Here is a 13,359-nt window from a genome sequence, read left to right as displayed (position 1 = left end):
GGAGAAAGGACATTTTTTTCCAGCACAAATAACTGAATAGAATATCTCAGAGCCACGCTGTCAGAAAGGAGAGAGAACGTGAGATGAGAAATCTATACCAACTTATGCTCAGGGCTTGGTTAATGGTAGGTCTGTTGTCAGTGACACAGAAGGAAAAATGTTGGAGGACTTGTGAGACAATGAGGTTTGGAGGGCAGCATGCAGGTGGACCTACTGGAATGGGTCCAGAATGAGATATTCGTGTCTCATACTCATGCTCACCAAGAGGATTCCACGACAGAAATATGTCTCGGTTGTTAGATTTTTGAGAGCAGTATCCTTGTGGGTATTAGTTAACCTCATTGCCCAACTATTTCAGGCTCTTCCATGGGTGACCATGGTGGCAGGGGTGAGACAGAGCATAGCTTCAACAACTTGGACATTTTGTCGGTAAAGTTTATCTGATACTGCCATCCCTAAGAGCCTCATTAGCATCCGTGAGCATTCCTGAAACCCGGATGTATTATATCCCTGGGCTGGGGATGTGGGCAGCCAGTAGTAATCCAGTGGGAGGCTTTCCATCTTGGAGAGGAAAGTGTCATCATGGTCTAACGCACAACGTCACTTCTGATCCAGGAACTCACTTACAGACAAAAAAAAAGCCTGGTGTCCCTTAGAGTTCCTAACATGTACCCCTATTACCTGCGAGCACCTGGGTTTGTAGGATGACATGTCATCTCATTAGAGAGGCTTTTCTTGACCACGCAAGTAACTATCCTATTACTCTGTTTTATCTTCCTTCCCCTATGCATTTCTATCCAGTTTTTTTGGGGGGGGCGTGTACGCGGGCCTCTCACTGTTGTGGCCTCTCCCGTTGCGGAGCACAGGCTCCGGGCGTGCAGGCCCAGCGGCCATGGCTCACGGGCCCAGCCGCTCCGCGGCATGTGGGATCTTCCCAGACCGGGGCACGAACCCGTGTCCCCTGCATTGGTAGGCGGACTCTCAAATACTGCGCCACCAGGGAAGCCCTCTATCCAGTTTAAAAAATCAGTTTCCCCATTAGAATGTAAACTAGATGAAATCGAACCAATTCACTCATTCATCGCTGTATCGGTAGCACCTAGAACAGTCCTAGGAACAAAGTAAATGTTTAATATTTGTTTAATGAGTAAGTAAATAAATTATTAATTAGAATACATAGTTAGGACCCAAGACATATTTGATTAACTATTAGAAACTTAAGGCCCAAATTACTTAACAAACTAGTAAGGACACAATTTCCCTGTTTGATCGGCTGATTTGGTTCCTGGTCAGGAAACTTAGAATTCTAGAAATTTTAATACCTGGGAAGAAATTTAAGAATAAATCAAATCTGCACTCATTCTCTGAGAGCCTGTTACTTGCAGACCATTATGCTAGATTGTAGGGAATATATTGATGAATGTAACATGACTCTGTATGCAAGGAATTTAAAATTGAGAAAGCACGTAGAAAATAATAAATGACAGACAGAAATAAGACACTCAAGGAACTCTGTGTGTGTGTGCGTGCACACACACACACAAAGAGGAAATAGCCGTTTATTCAGCTGAGCTGGGAAAATCAGAAAGGTTTTGTGGAGGAGCTAACCTACAAACTAGCACTTGAAAAAAGAGCAGGATTTCAGCAGGCAGGCAGATCTGGAGGACAAGGTGTGGGCTTGGAGAACAGGGGGTCTAGAAAGTGCGGAGGGTTTGTTGGAGGTTTGGGGCTGATCATTCCAGACGCTGGATGCCACACTCAGGTGACTGACTTCAGTGGGAAGAGAACGGCAACGTCTCTTGAGGAAGGGCATAACACCTTCTGATCTGTGTTTTTTGCCACACATTGAGGGATAGATTAGTGAGGGAAGAGACTGGAGATAAGGAAACCAATCAGACGATTAATCTGGTGGTCCAGGGCTGAAGTGAAGCCAGGGGACTAGAAACAGGCCCGTGGCAGAGGGGATGAAGTGAAGGGGGTGGATGCAGAGATATTAAGAGAGGTTTTGTAATAGCATTTGACCAGGTGTTATATGTTGATGGGTTGAGAGGAAGCATAGTCTAAAATAACTTTTGTAGTTTCAGTCTAGATGATTTGGAGGATGGAGGTGATGTCAAGTGATGGGAATACAGAATAAATCAGGGATCTGGTGGAAGAGAAACTCAGTTTGGCTCTGTTGAGTTTGAAGATCAATGCCGTTATCTATCTTCACATGCAAGCTTGCATTGGAAAATTTGGGACAAAAGCTCAGGATGGAAGTCCAGTATGGTGATGCAGTTTTGAAGTGATATTTAAATATTGCCAAGAAGTTAAAGAGAGAAGAATGTCAGCACTTAACAACAAACAGGAAATGAGAAGGTAGATAAAGAAAATGATAGGTTTGCCCCAAACAACATGGCAAAGTAGAAATATGTATCATTGAGGTTCCCAGTCCTGTTTTCCGTCTTTTTTCCCATGGTTCTTCCTCCTTTTTCCTTTTCGTGCTTCAATTATAGCTGTCTTATCTTTCCTGTGGGGAGGAAAGAAACTCAAAATGCCAACTTGAACTTACAGCTTTGATTAATGCAGTTTCCTACTCAAAAACCATTCATGGCTCACAGTTATTCATACACCAACATCCTGACTCTTTCTGTAGCATTCAGGGTTTCCCCTGATGTGGCCACCCTCTTGCCTTTACCCCAGGACAGTCAGATACCTGTAAGCTCCGTGACGATTTTTCTACTTCGGGGTCTTTGCTCCAGCTGCCCCCTGAGCCTGGCATTTCCTTCCTTTCCTTATCCAACCACTGGGGCCGACACACATGTCAAGGTTTTGAAACCTGCCCAGCTTTTTCCGACTCAGAATTCTCTCACCTGATGGACTCTTACTGCATCCTCTCTGCACTTTGGTCATAGCATTTGCCTCTGTGCTCTTTGCGGTTTACATGTCTTTGTCCCTCGGTAGCCTGTAGCTATAGACGACTGAAACGTATTCCCTTTGTGCTTTATACGGGCTTTTTTGAGACTCTGAACACAGCAGTGATTAGATGGATGTTTTGAAATGACAGAGGAGAGAAAAATAATTGCAGCAAAGCCCACTCTGGCTCTGTGTGTTCCCTTTCTTAGTCCGACTGATTTGATACAATTATAGCAGACACGACTGAACTCTCATAAACAGGTGTAAAGGTCTCTGGTGTTGCCTCATTCTTTTGGCTGATTACTTTCCGAAAAAGAAAGAAAACCCCCCCCGAAATGTATGAGGTCTGGAACTGGAGGGGACTTCATTATTTTTAATGTCTCAGTAAAAGATCTTTTTTCTCTCTCTCTACATTTACCAGACTAACCCCCATAATGTCTTTTAAACAATTAATTCTAGTTTCAAAAGCATACTACTCTGCAGTTTGTTCAGAATTAAGTGACCATTAGAAGGCATTAGGTTAGAAATGAGTGCCCTAATTACTTCTGAAAGTTAGCAATAAAGGACGAAAAAGAACTCCAGATTTCAGACACATCAGCACGCTTGCAGTCCTGGATGCTTTTTCTGTACCTTTGTGTCTTCCCATCATGCAAAGTGTTGGGCAGAGGAAAGCACTGGAGTGTTCTGACACCTGCCGATTTAATTTTGTATTAGGCAAACGTTTCTTCACCTTGCCCCAATTCTACAGATAAAATGTATGGAAAGATATTAAGATGTGGACCGTTTACTCTAGACGAACTTTCAGGAACACCAGGAAGTTTGATGGCGTGGATGGGTACAGATGATGCCTGTCCAATTGTGCAGCCATGGAGTTTGTTACCACTTAAAAAGAGTGTCCTAGGCACAATAGTTCTCTGTGGTAAGCATGTTTGTTTCAGCAGCAATGTCATGTCAATTTGCTGTCTGGGTTCAGACTTCACAGCTGTTTGTGGAAGGCTGGTGGATATTCTGTTCCTAAGTCTAGGTATAGTAGAGGTCCTAAGTTTCTAGCACATTCTCTCTTCAAGGCAGGGGTAGTTTTTGCCACGAAAAACTACCTGCCACGAAAAAAAGCCTGCTCAGCGGAGCTGTTCCGGGCTGCACTTGCATGGCTGATGGGACAGATTTCTCCCGGTGGAATAGTTCCACGCATCCTACATGTGACCTGTTAGCACACGTCGGATGGGAGTGTTGGCAGCACTCACAGCCGTAATATCTACTTTACAGGCAATTACTTCCAGCTTCCACGTCCTGCCCATGGAACTGCAGGTGTTCTCAAAGAAGGTTCTTGCACTGTGGGGCTGGAAGCTTCTTGTATTTACTGTTTTCCCCTTCCCCTCCGCTGGAGTGTAAGATTTTCATTGTTGTAACCCTTAGGGGACCAGTATAGGATTATGAATGCTTTAGGGGGGCAGGGGAACTCTTGGGTTCATTTAGACTGCTTTGCAAAGACTTTGAGGTTTAGGAACAGAAAGAAACAAATTGGTGATTTTTTCCCTTAGGTTTTGCTCCAAAAGACAGCAGCCACCAGGCAGGCTAACCTGGGTTTTGCACAACTCCTTGCTGATAAGGGGCCCTTTGAGGGTATCCTTGAATGAACTCACAGGCCAGGCTGCTCTGGGTTTTTTAAGCTCCTCTCACTGAGTAGATAGTAGGAAGTTGAAATGGGGAGGTAGTCTAGCCTGGGGACCCTGGCTGTGCCCCTTCCTTGCTGTGGGATGTTAGACACCTTCCTTACCTGTAAAACCCATCTCAGAGTCTCAGTGTAGAAATTACATGAGATAATGTGGCTGAAGTATTTGGCATAGTGCCGAGCACATAAGTCAACGAATGTCAGCCATTAACAAACTAATAACAACAACAAAGGGAATTTGTGGTCCAGCTACCTGAAGTTTCACAAAGGAGAGACGTCCATGCAAAGGAGGGGGCACAGAGAAACAGCATTGCTGTCTCCATATCACTGTTTTGTCAGGAGTCCAGACTTTCATCAAATGAAAGCGTATTAACTTCAGAGCATCACTGTAGCCAGATTCTAGGCACCGTACCTGTCAGCCTGATAAAGGCTTTGATGTGATTTGTCCAGGTTGCATAGGTACCCTACCTTTAATCATGGGAAGCCAATGACAGATAGTAACTCACAAGACTCCCTTTCATCTCAAAGTGTTCTTCTAGCATGATTTTAGAAGTAAATACCTAGGCATATTATTTTTGCCTTTATACCAAATTAAAAGCAGGTGAAAGGATGCTATTGCCTTTGCCATGAGATGAGTTGCCCAGAGCGGGGAAAAAATATGTATTCTTCTTCAAATTTTATGCATTTCTCTGAACCCCAGTAGTTTATGAAAGAGCTCAGGGCTAGGAAACCTGCAAGTTGTGGAAGCTTTAGGCATCGCATCCTGGAAACTTGTTCCCACTCCTTCAAGAAAGGTCATCAAATGCAAGAAGGTTATGAATTCATCATGCATTAATCATTTAGCCCCACCAGGAGTTTTCTGTTCCTTGCCTTATCTGTCACTGAAAAAAAAAATTCACAAAATCTACATTATTCCATTTATTTTATGGTTATAAATAATCAAATACAATTTGCGACTCTGTGGTTTGTAATGCATTCAGATGGACTGAGAACATGATGGAAAAGAACAGGTTTTTGCTGGAGGTCTGACTTCCCCGGGGAGTTCCCCCTCATTGAAGAGGAGAGCTCAGTTATGTTGGAGGGACCTCGCCAGAGACCCAGGGGAAAGAAGGTTTCCTCTCCTGAGGCACGTCCCAGGCAGCACCCCTGGGTGATGCCCTGCAGAGCTGCAGGATGGGAGAAGCAGCATCACAATTTCAAACGTGGAAATCTTTTGAGTCATCTTGGCTAGAGATTTCTTTAAATCTCCAAATCCTTCCATGCAAAAAAGAAAGAGAGGGTGAGAATTCAAAACTGAAGATTGTTGCTGTGAATTGGTAGTGACAACAATATGGTCACGGTCTGTTTTTCACAGTTCGGTTCACACTTATTTCAGGGCTGGGGGAAAATGTGTTCTTGAAATAAATCGGAACTCATTCAGAGATTGCGAGCGGGAGATCTTAATAGAGATGTTTTTTTCTTTCACAATCGTGAGCTTTATTCAAGGTCCAGCCTCCCTGCCTGCCTGCCTGCCTGCGATCCTCCAGCAAACTAGAGGCGGACGCTTATCCTCTCTGGCTTTTCCCAAGACCAACTTCTAAGCATCCTCCCACCTGCCCTGTTGGCTGAAGCAGCGGATTCTGATTAAGTCATCGCACACTCCGGCTGTCTCTTCTGGCGACAGAGCCATGGCTAGGGAGATTTCCGAGCCCAGGACAGCATATTCCCGAGTCCCCATCTCTGGCAACGGGCCGCTCTGCTGCTGGCACTCAGTCCCTGCTGTGAGTTCACGGGCTTTGTTCAGACGGCGTTCACATGAGCAAGTGAGCGACCCAAGGAAACTGTCTCCCTGGTTAAAGCATTAGTAAAGTTTAAGGGTCCCTACACCTGATCTCTATCAGGGTGTAAGGACGGCACTAAGTCCTTGCTATGACAGGTACTGACTACCCTGGTCAGGTGAACAAGGTCAAGGTTAGAGCGGGTCTTCTGACTCTGCTGACCTTGCTCCAGGGGAGAAGAGAGGCTTGGACCCTGGCTCCTCTATTCGGCTACAACCCTTGAATCCTCTTGGTACCTTGTGCTTTGATTAGACACCATGGGTGTCCTGTCCCGGGAGATGTGGGACCAGTAGAGTCCGCCTCAAACCTCTCTCTGTCAGCACCTGCGGGATTGAGCTCTACCTGTACTGGGGAGGTAAGGCCCCACGAGGTCACCGTCAGAAATTGCTCTCTCGGCTTTCTCTCATCCCTTTCCTCAATCTGGGCCCTGAAACCTAGCACCGTGAGCATCTAACTCAAAAAGTAATGTAAATACGATACTTAAATATTCTTGCCTGCAACCTTGTGAAGCCAATCTCCATTTCACCTCCCTCCCCTGACGCTTGTCCCCTGAGGTCTGGGATGCTCACAGATGCAGCCAAACAGCTCCCACCCCGCACCTATCCATCCAGCTCCGCTGGCTGGGAACTCGATTGAAGGGGGGCTGAGGTTCCAGCCTGTCATGTTTCCGATCTACCAAGTCCCAGGAGTGATGGGTTCCAAGCCCTCCCTCAGCCTCTGCTGCTAACCCTACCCTGCAGAGGACTCCAAGCCGCCATGAAGTGTGGCTTGGGGCAGATGTCACCCTGCCCTGTTCTCAGGTGGTTCTGTCCAAATCAATAAAACAACGACATTGGCAACAAAAAAAAAAAACCCTCTCCTTTCATTTAAAAACACGGCACCCTCCTGTATACTGATTTATGCTGATGGATACTGACTGGTCCCCAGTCCTCTTGTTCTAGAAATAGCCAAAATAGATGCCCTAGGGGCTTGGCTGGACTCCCTGTTACAGACAATGCCCACAGCACAGGGCAGAGACCGCCTGACTCCTTAAAAAGACTCAGCCCGCCCGCTCCTGTCTCTGGGTGTCTGTTATGAACTGAATTGGGCTCCCTTAAAATTCTTATTTGAAGCCCTAACCTCTAATGTGACTGTCTTCGGAGATGGGTCCTTTGAGGAGATAATTAAGGCTCCATGAGATCCTAAGGGTGGGGCGCAGATCTGATAGGACTGATGTCCCCATAAGGAGAGGAAGAGACGCCAGAGGCCTCTGTCCTTGTTCCCACACAGAGGGAAGCCATGTGGAAAGAGCGGCAGCCCATCCTCAAGCCAGGAGGAGAGGCCCCAGCAGACACCAACCCTGACAGAACCTTGACCTGGGACACCCAGCCTGCAGAACCGTGAGAAGGTAAGTTTGTGTTGTTTAAGCTGCTACTCTGTGGTATCTTGAGAGGTACCCTCAAGCCTAGCTGTTTGTGTGGTGATCAGTGGGGAGGGCAGGTCCGAGCCCCCGGCAGGTGTGTGTCCTCCCTTACACCAGGTTTGTGGCAAGAGGACGAGAGGAACAATAACCCTGCTGTTGTCCTGTGACTCATCCCTCTCATGTGGCTTTCATGCACGGCGTTTCATTCGGTTCTCATAACACCTGGTGAAACTGAGGTATTAAACAGGCTACATAATTTATGTAATTTGTCTGAAATCGCCCCGAGGGTTGATGTTCCGGGACCACTGCAGCCTGACCCAGTATCCTTTTCACTATGCAGAGCATCTCCAAGTGGATGAGGCCAAGGGACTTCTGCTGGGCTGGTGAAAATTTCAGTTCTTTCGTGGTTTTCAGCATCTGTATGACAGCCAAGGGGCCCAGTTCCCAGGTGTGGAGTAGCTGGAGAGCAGCTATGAGGGAGCCCAGCAGGGTCTTTTTATGAGACGGAGGACAAGATGGAAACTGCAGGAATTGGCAACCATGATGCCAAAAGGCAAGCCTGGGGCAACCCAGTGGAGGCTGAACTGGGAAACATGGGTGGGCGAAGTGTCAGGCGTGAGCTGGGGACATCCTGCGATGTGTCCTCCTGGCTGTCGGCTGCTCTGGAAGCTTCTATGCTGTGTGTCCCTGCTGTGACTGCTGAGCTTGTATTCTATGAGTCCCCATCAGAAGGATGGGGGCAGCACCCTGTAAGACGTGATGGTCTTACCTACAGACTCCCGGGGTGACCCCTCCGCATGTGTGCCCGGGGGCGTAGGACCACTGGAGCTCTCTGCTCAGCCCCCCTAAATCCTCTGCAGGTAGGATGCTTCCTGCCCACACGTCCCTGACAGCAGCCGGACACCCCTGGGAGCACCTCATTTTTTAAACAGCTTTTACGTAGGTGGCCAGAGTTGCAAAGAATTATGCTCCAGATTCACCGGGCCTCTTCTCCAACTTGAGAAGGAAACTGCTCAGATGGGCTTTATTTTCCCTCTGATAATCTGGCTTTTTCAGGGCTTGCTTCCTTCCTGCTAAAGCAGTGGTTGAAATCAGAGACTCGGGAATCCAACTGCCTGGGATTGAATCCGGCTCTGACACTGGCTTATGTGAGCTTTAAGCAAGTTACTTAATCTCCCTGCTCCAGAATTTTCCTCATCTGTAAAATAAGGATAAAAGTAGCACTAAGGGTTTATGTAATGATTACATAGCCCGATATGTAAAGTGCTTAGAACAGGGCCTGGTATATGGAAAGTGCTATGTAAGTGTTAGCTCCAGTTATTATCATATCGGTATTGTTTATCCAGTAGTTACTGCCGAGATGAATCTTGCTTGATGCGTGGAGAACTTGTTCTTTTAAAATTAATTTTTCTAGATATTAGTCAATGACATGCATTGGGATTATTTTCAACCTTATGCTCTTACACTTGGTCCTTCCAATTTTAATTTTGTTACCTTCCTTCTTAGCTACCCATTAATTTATATAATTTAAAAAATTACTCCCTTTGGGCTTCCCTGGTGGCTCAGTGATTGAGAGTCTGCCTGCCGATTCAGGGGACACAGGTTCGTGCCCCGGTCCGGGAAGATCCCACATGCCGCGGAGTGGCTAGGCCCGTGAGCCATGGCCGCTGAGCCTGCGTGTCTGGAGCCTGTGCTCCGCAATGGGAGAGGTCACAACAGTGAGAGGCCCACGTACCACAAAAAAAAAATTACTCCCTTTATATTCTTTCCTCCTATATTATTTTCCAAATACCGAGTTGATGGGATTTATTCCAGTGACAAGCCTGTTATCTCTGGTCCTCTTCGGAACTCCTGCTACATTTCATACCCATCACATGTCCATTGCCACCCAGCTACGTTGACGTTCTCAGCACCAAGGTTTATATCTTATACCTTTTCTGAGGGCCAAGGTTTATATACCTTATACCTTTTCTGAGTCCTGCCCAGTGTTCTGCATGCATTAGATACTCAGAAATTAAGTGAGGATTAATTTATTCCCATCCTATTCCTATTTGCCCATTACATTCCCAGGTCTAGAATGTTTCTCTCTCACAATTGTGAAGTCTATTGTACTGATGCTTAATATATTTCATATACACCTGATGGAACTAAAACTCACCCAACAAGAGACATGTGCATCATGTTACTTTTCTTCTTGAGGTTGGGAGCTACTTCAGCTAAGCCCCTCTCTCCTTTTAAGGTGACCACCAGCATTCCCATCTCTCAACTAGAAAACAAACTTCCTGAGAGCCAGAATCTTGTGGGGCTTGTGTGCTGATGAGTCTCTGGTACTAAGAATAACAGAGCAGCTCTCATTAGCTGCTTAGCTATCGGCTGCTACCCTTGCTTCCTTGCTGACACAACCCTAATTTTGACTGCTTCAGAAAAGGCTAGCCCTCAACCTGGCCCAGAGGATGTGCTGTAATCATTCTAAGTCAATCCTAGGTTTTCCTATTCTTGTTGCTAACGGTTGGCTTAAGAATGGGCATGTTCTATGCTTTTGTGACTGCTGTCCTTGCCCCTAGAAAAGGGCAATGTGATGCCTGGATTTGTGGCAGCCATCTTGGCATCATGAGGGGAGTCAACTCAAGACCACAAGCTAAGATCCATTGATGGCAGAGTGGGAAGAAGAAAGATTCTGGGGACTTAACAACATTGTTGAGCTACTACTGATTAACCAACCTTGGAACCAACCTATCTGCCAACTTCTTATGTGAGATAATTCATAGCTGTGGTTGTTCGAGCCACTTTTAATTGGTTCTTCATCTTCCACAACTGAAAGCATCCTGATCCAGGAGACATACCATAAATATCTGTTAACTTACTGACTGATGAAACCTTCCTTAAGTCATGTCATATTGGTGAACTAAAGCTCTAAATGTTGACCAGTAGTGGCAGCAAATTCTGGTAGGAAAAAAAAAAAAGCATTATTAAAGCACTCAGGTAAATGGAATGTTTTTTATGTTGTTTTAAGTCTTGACTTTGGTGGTGAGGTTGATGGGTGAGGAAATTCTGAACCCTGGAAAAATCACATTAAGAGAAAATTTTGCAAAACTTTTTATTGTCACTCTTTAGTTGAATTATAGATTTAAAGTGGCCAGTGCTCAAAATACTGCACTTGACTAAGGTGGCCCCAAAAGGTGAGTTTTGCACTGGCTGGTGCTGAGGGAGAATGTGGACTTGAGCGCCAGTCTGCGGCCGAGGGCTGCTGAGGCCCCTGGTCACTTGCAGAGCTGCCACTCATGGAACTATGTGACAGGTACCATTAATGGGGATGTATTTCCATCAGGTGACTTTGGGACCAGCCCAGAGAAGCAGCCCATTTTTATTCTCTTTCCATATTCTCAGGTGTTCCTTACCTGACTGCATAACCTGCATGAGTTTGGAGGACCACAACACTGTCCCAAGAAGGAAAGCAGGACCTGATATGAGGCAGAGCGTTTGCTTCCATCTGTTCTGGTCGACAGAAGGACCTTTGGTGATCGGTCAGTTGGATGCTCTGCTTCCTCACCTGGGGTACTGCAGGGACCTCACGTCTTGGTAGTTTTCTAGTTTTGCCTTCTTCCAGCCTATGCCCTACGCCGGTACCCAGAGTTGATGGCGGTACTTCTCTGCTTACAGTCCTTTAGTGGCACCTCTTCCTCTACAGATACGTGCGAGCTCCTTGGTCTGTCATGTGAGGCCCGGCTCCCTCTGGACTCTGCACTCCTCTCCAGCCTCTTCTCTCCCTCTCATCTCCCATAGGAAAAAGCCTACCCACATCAAACTCCCCGTAGCTTCTAAAGCAGGGTGCATTCCTGGTACCTCCTCAGCGCCCTTCCCCACACCCCCTGGACTCCCTCTCCACCTTGCCCTCCCTGCACACTTCACCTCCCTTTTTGAGACACATCTCTGATGTACTCTGGGAAGCCTTCCCGGATCCCCTGGTGCAGCGTTAGAGTCGCCCTTTCCTCTGCTCTTCATCCTCTTCATCACCACATCACACCCATCACCCGGTCATTGGCTGGTTTCTCGCCTCTCCCACCGCCGCACTACATTCTGAGCATCTTGTGGTCAGGACTTGGTCCTGCCCATCTTTGTCATCCGTGTCCAGGGCTTAGCACACACTAAGTGCATACCAGTCACTTTTGGGTTCGAATTGAAGTAAATCAAAATGAAACAGAAGAGTAGGAAGAAACACCTGCAGTAATTTCTGAGGGGACCAGGTTCGTTGTAGGCATCTTCTCTTTGTCAGGATCCTGGGAACTGAGAAAATGAACCAGACATTAACTCCTTTGCTGGTGAGTGCCTAGGAGTAGATACGGAACAGAGAGAGAATTGGGCAGGTTGAGGCGCCACTGACGGACCCCAAAATCATCCCCTGCACTGTCACTCTCTCATCTTTTGTCCTCATTCAGACTCTTACAATATTTACTCAAGTTTACAGTTACTTATTAAAGCTTAGATAGGTTAATTCTTTTCATTTCATCCTCTCTTTACTTCAGAATTTAGAGACAGACCTATGGGGCCATGAAATTGCACAATCTCCGAAGGATTCTAAGTCCTTGACTCATTGTGAGACCAGAACATTCCTTATTCTTTTACGTAGGGTTTCCTCCATCCCCATCTGGGAAATTACCATCTGCTTCTGATAGCTCTCCCCAACTTCCTTTGTGAATGAAAGGGCAAAGTTTTGACTCAATAATTTTAGCAATATCTAACTCCCCTGTTGATGAATAAATCATTTTCTGCTTTCTTCTGGGGAATTCTCTATCTCCTTTGGTCACCTATCATTCAATACACGTCCTGGCCTTTCAGGAACTTTCTCAGGAATGTAATTCGGGTTTATCATAGACAGAGAGATGTACCTGGAGTCCAGAAAGGTGGTCCCCCAAGGATCCTGTGGAGCAAATCCTTCCCCAATCTTTCTTCCAGTGGATTGACAGGAGCTTCCTCACTCCTCCATTGCCACTGTAAGAGGAAAACCGGTCATTCCTTTGTGGGGAAGGGGAAACACCCAGTTACTGAGAAATTCGAGTGAGATTTATTTGTTTGCATTCCTCTCTTCGTGGCAACCGATTATGTTCACTTCTGCAGTTTTTGTAAGCTGGATAAATTGGGGTAGCTTACAGCAACTTTGTTTTCCAAATCCATAGGTTTTGAGCAAATTATACATTCCCTTTTGCTGGATTACCACGGCTGAACCCAGAAAGTATAATCAGAAAGATGATATTTTATCTAGAAACATTTGTATTAGAGCGTAATAGAAGAATGTACAGCTAATAGAAGAGGTGACAGGTAATTATGTTTTTGCTTGAGCTGCATGGGATGGAGTTTATCTCGGAGAGGACTGGGCACATATACAGCTGCCTGGTGTGGATACAATTAAAAAGGTCTGTGGAGGGCTTCCCTGGTGGCGCAGTGGTTGACAGTCCACCTGCCGATGCAGGGGACACGGGTTCGTGCCCCGGTCTGGGAAGATCCCACATGCCGCGGAGCGGCTGGGCCCGTGAGCCATGGCCGCTGAGCCTGGGCGTCCGGAGCCTGTGCTCCGC

The 13,359-nt window shown here is 46.4% G+C and overlaps 1 long non-coding RNA gene across 2 annotated transcripts; it reads left to right on the top strand.

Moving 5' to 3' along the window:
* Window positions 1–7,651: 7,651 nt before the first annotated feature.
* LOC117203695 (uncharacterized) lies at window positions 7,652–12,560 on the top strand. 2 transcript variants are annotated; one of them, XR_007475377.1, is made up of 2 exons: window positions 7,652–7,771; window positions 11,174–12,560. It is a non-coding gene; the product is annotated as an uncharacterized LOC117203695 (long non-coding RNA). The 2 variants fall into 2 exon arrangements; XR_004486563.2 differs by having other exon boundaries at window positions 7,676–7,771; window positions 10,351–12,560.
* Window positions 12,561–13,359: the final 799 nt, after the last annotated feature.

The sequence above is a fragment of the Orcinus orca genome, chromosome 2 (genome assembly GCF_937001465.1).
Source record: "Orcinus orca chromosome 2, mOrcOrc1.1, whole genome shotgun sequence".
Classification (NCBI taxonomy): domain Eukaryota; kingdom Metazoa; phylum Chordata; class Mammalia; order Artiodactyla; family Delphinidae; genus Orcinus; species Orcinus orca.
Note: the sequence above shows the minus strand (reverse complement) of the source record. Positions and strands in the feature narration are given on the sequence as shown.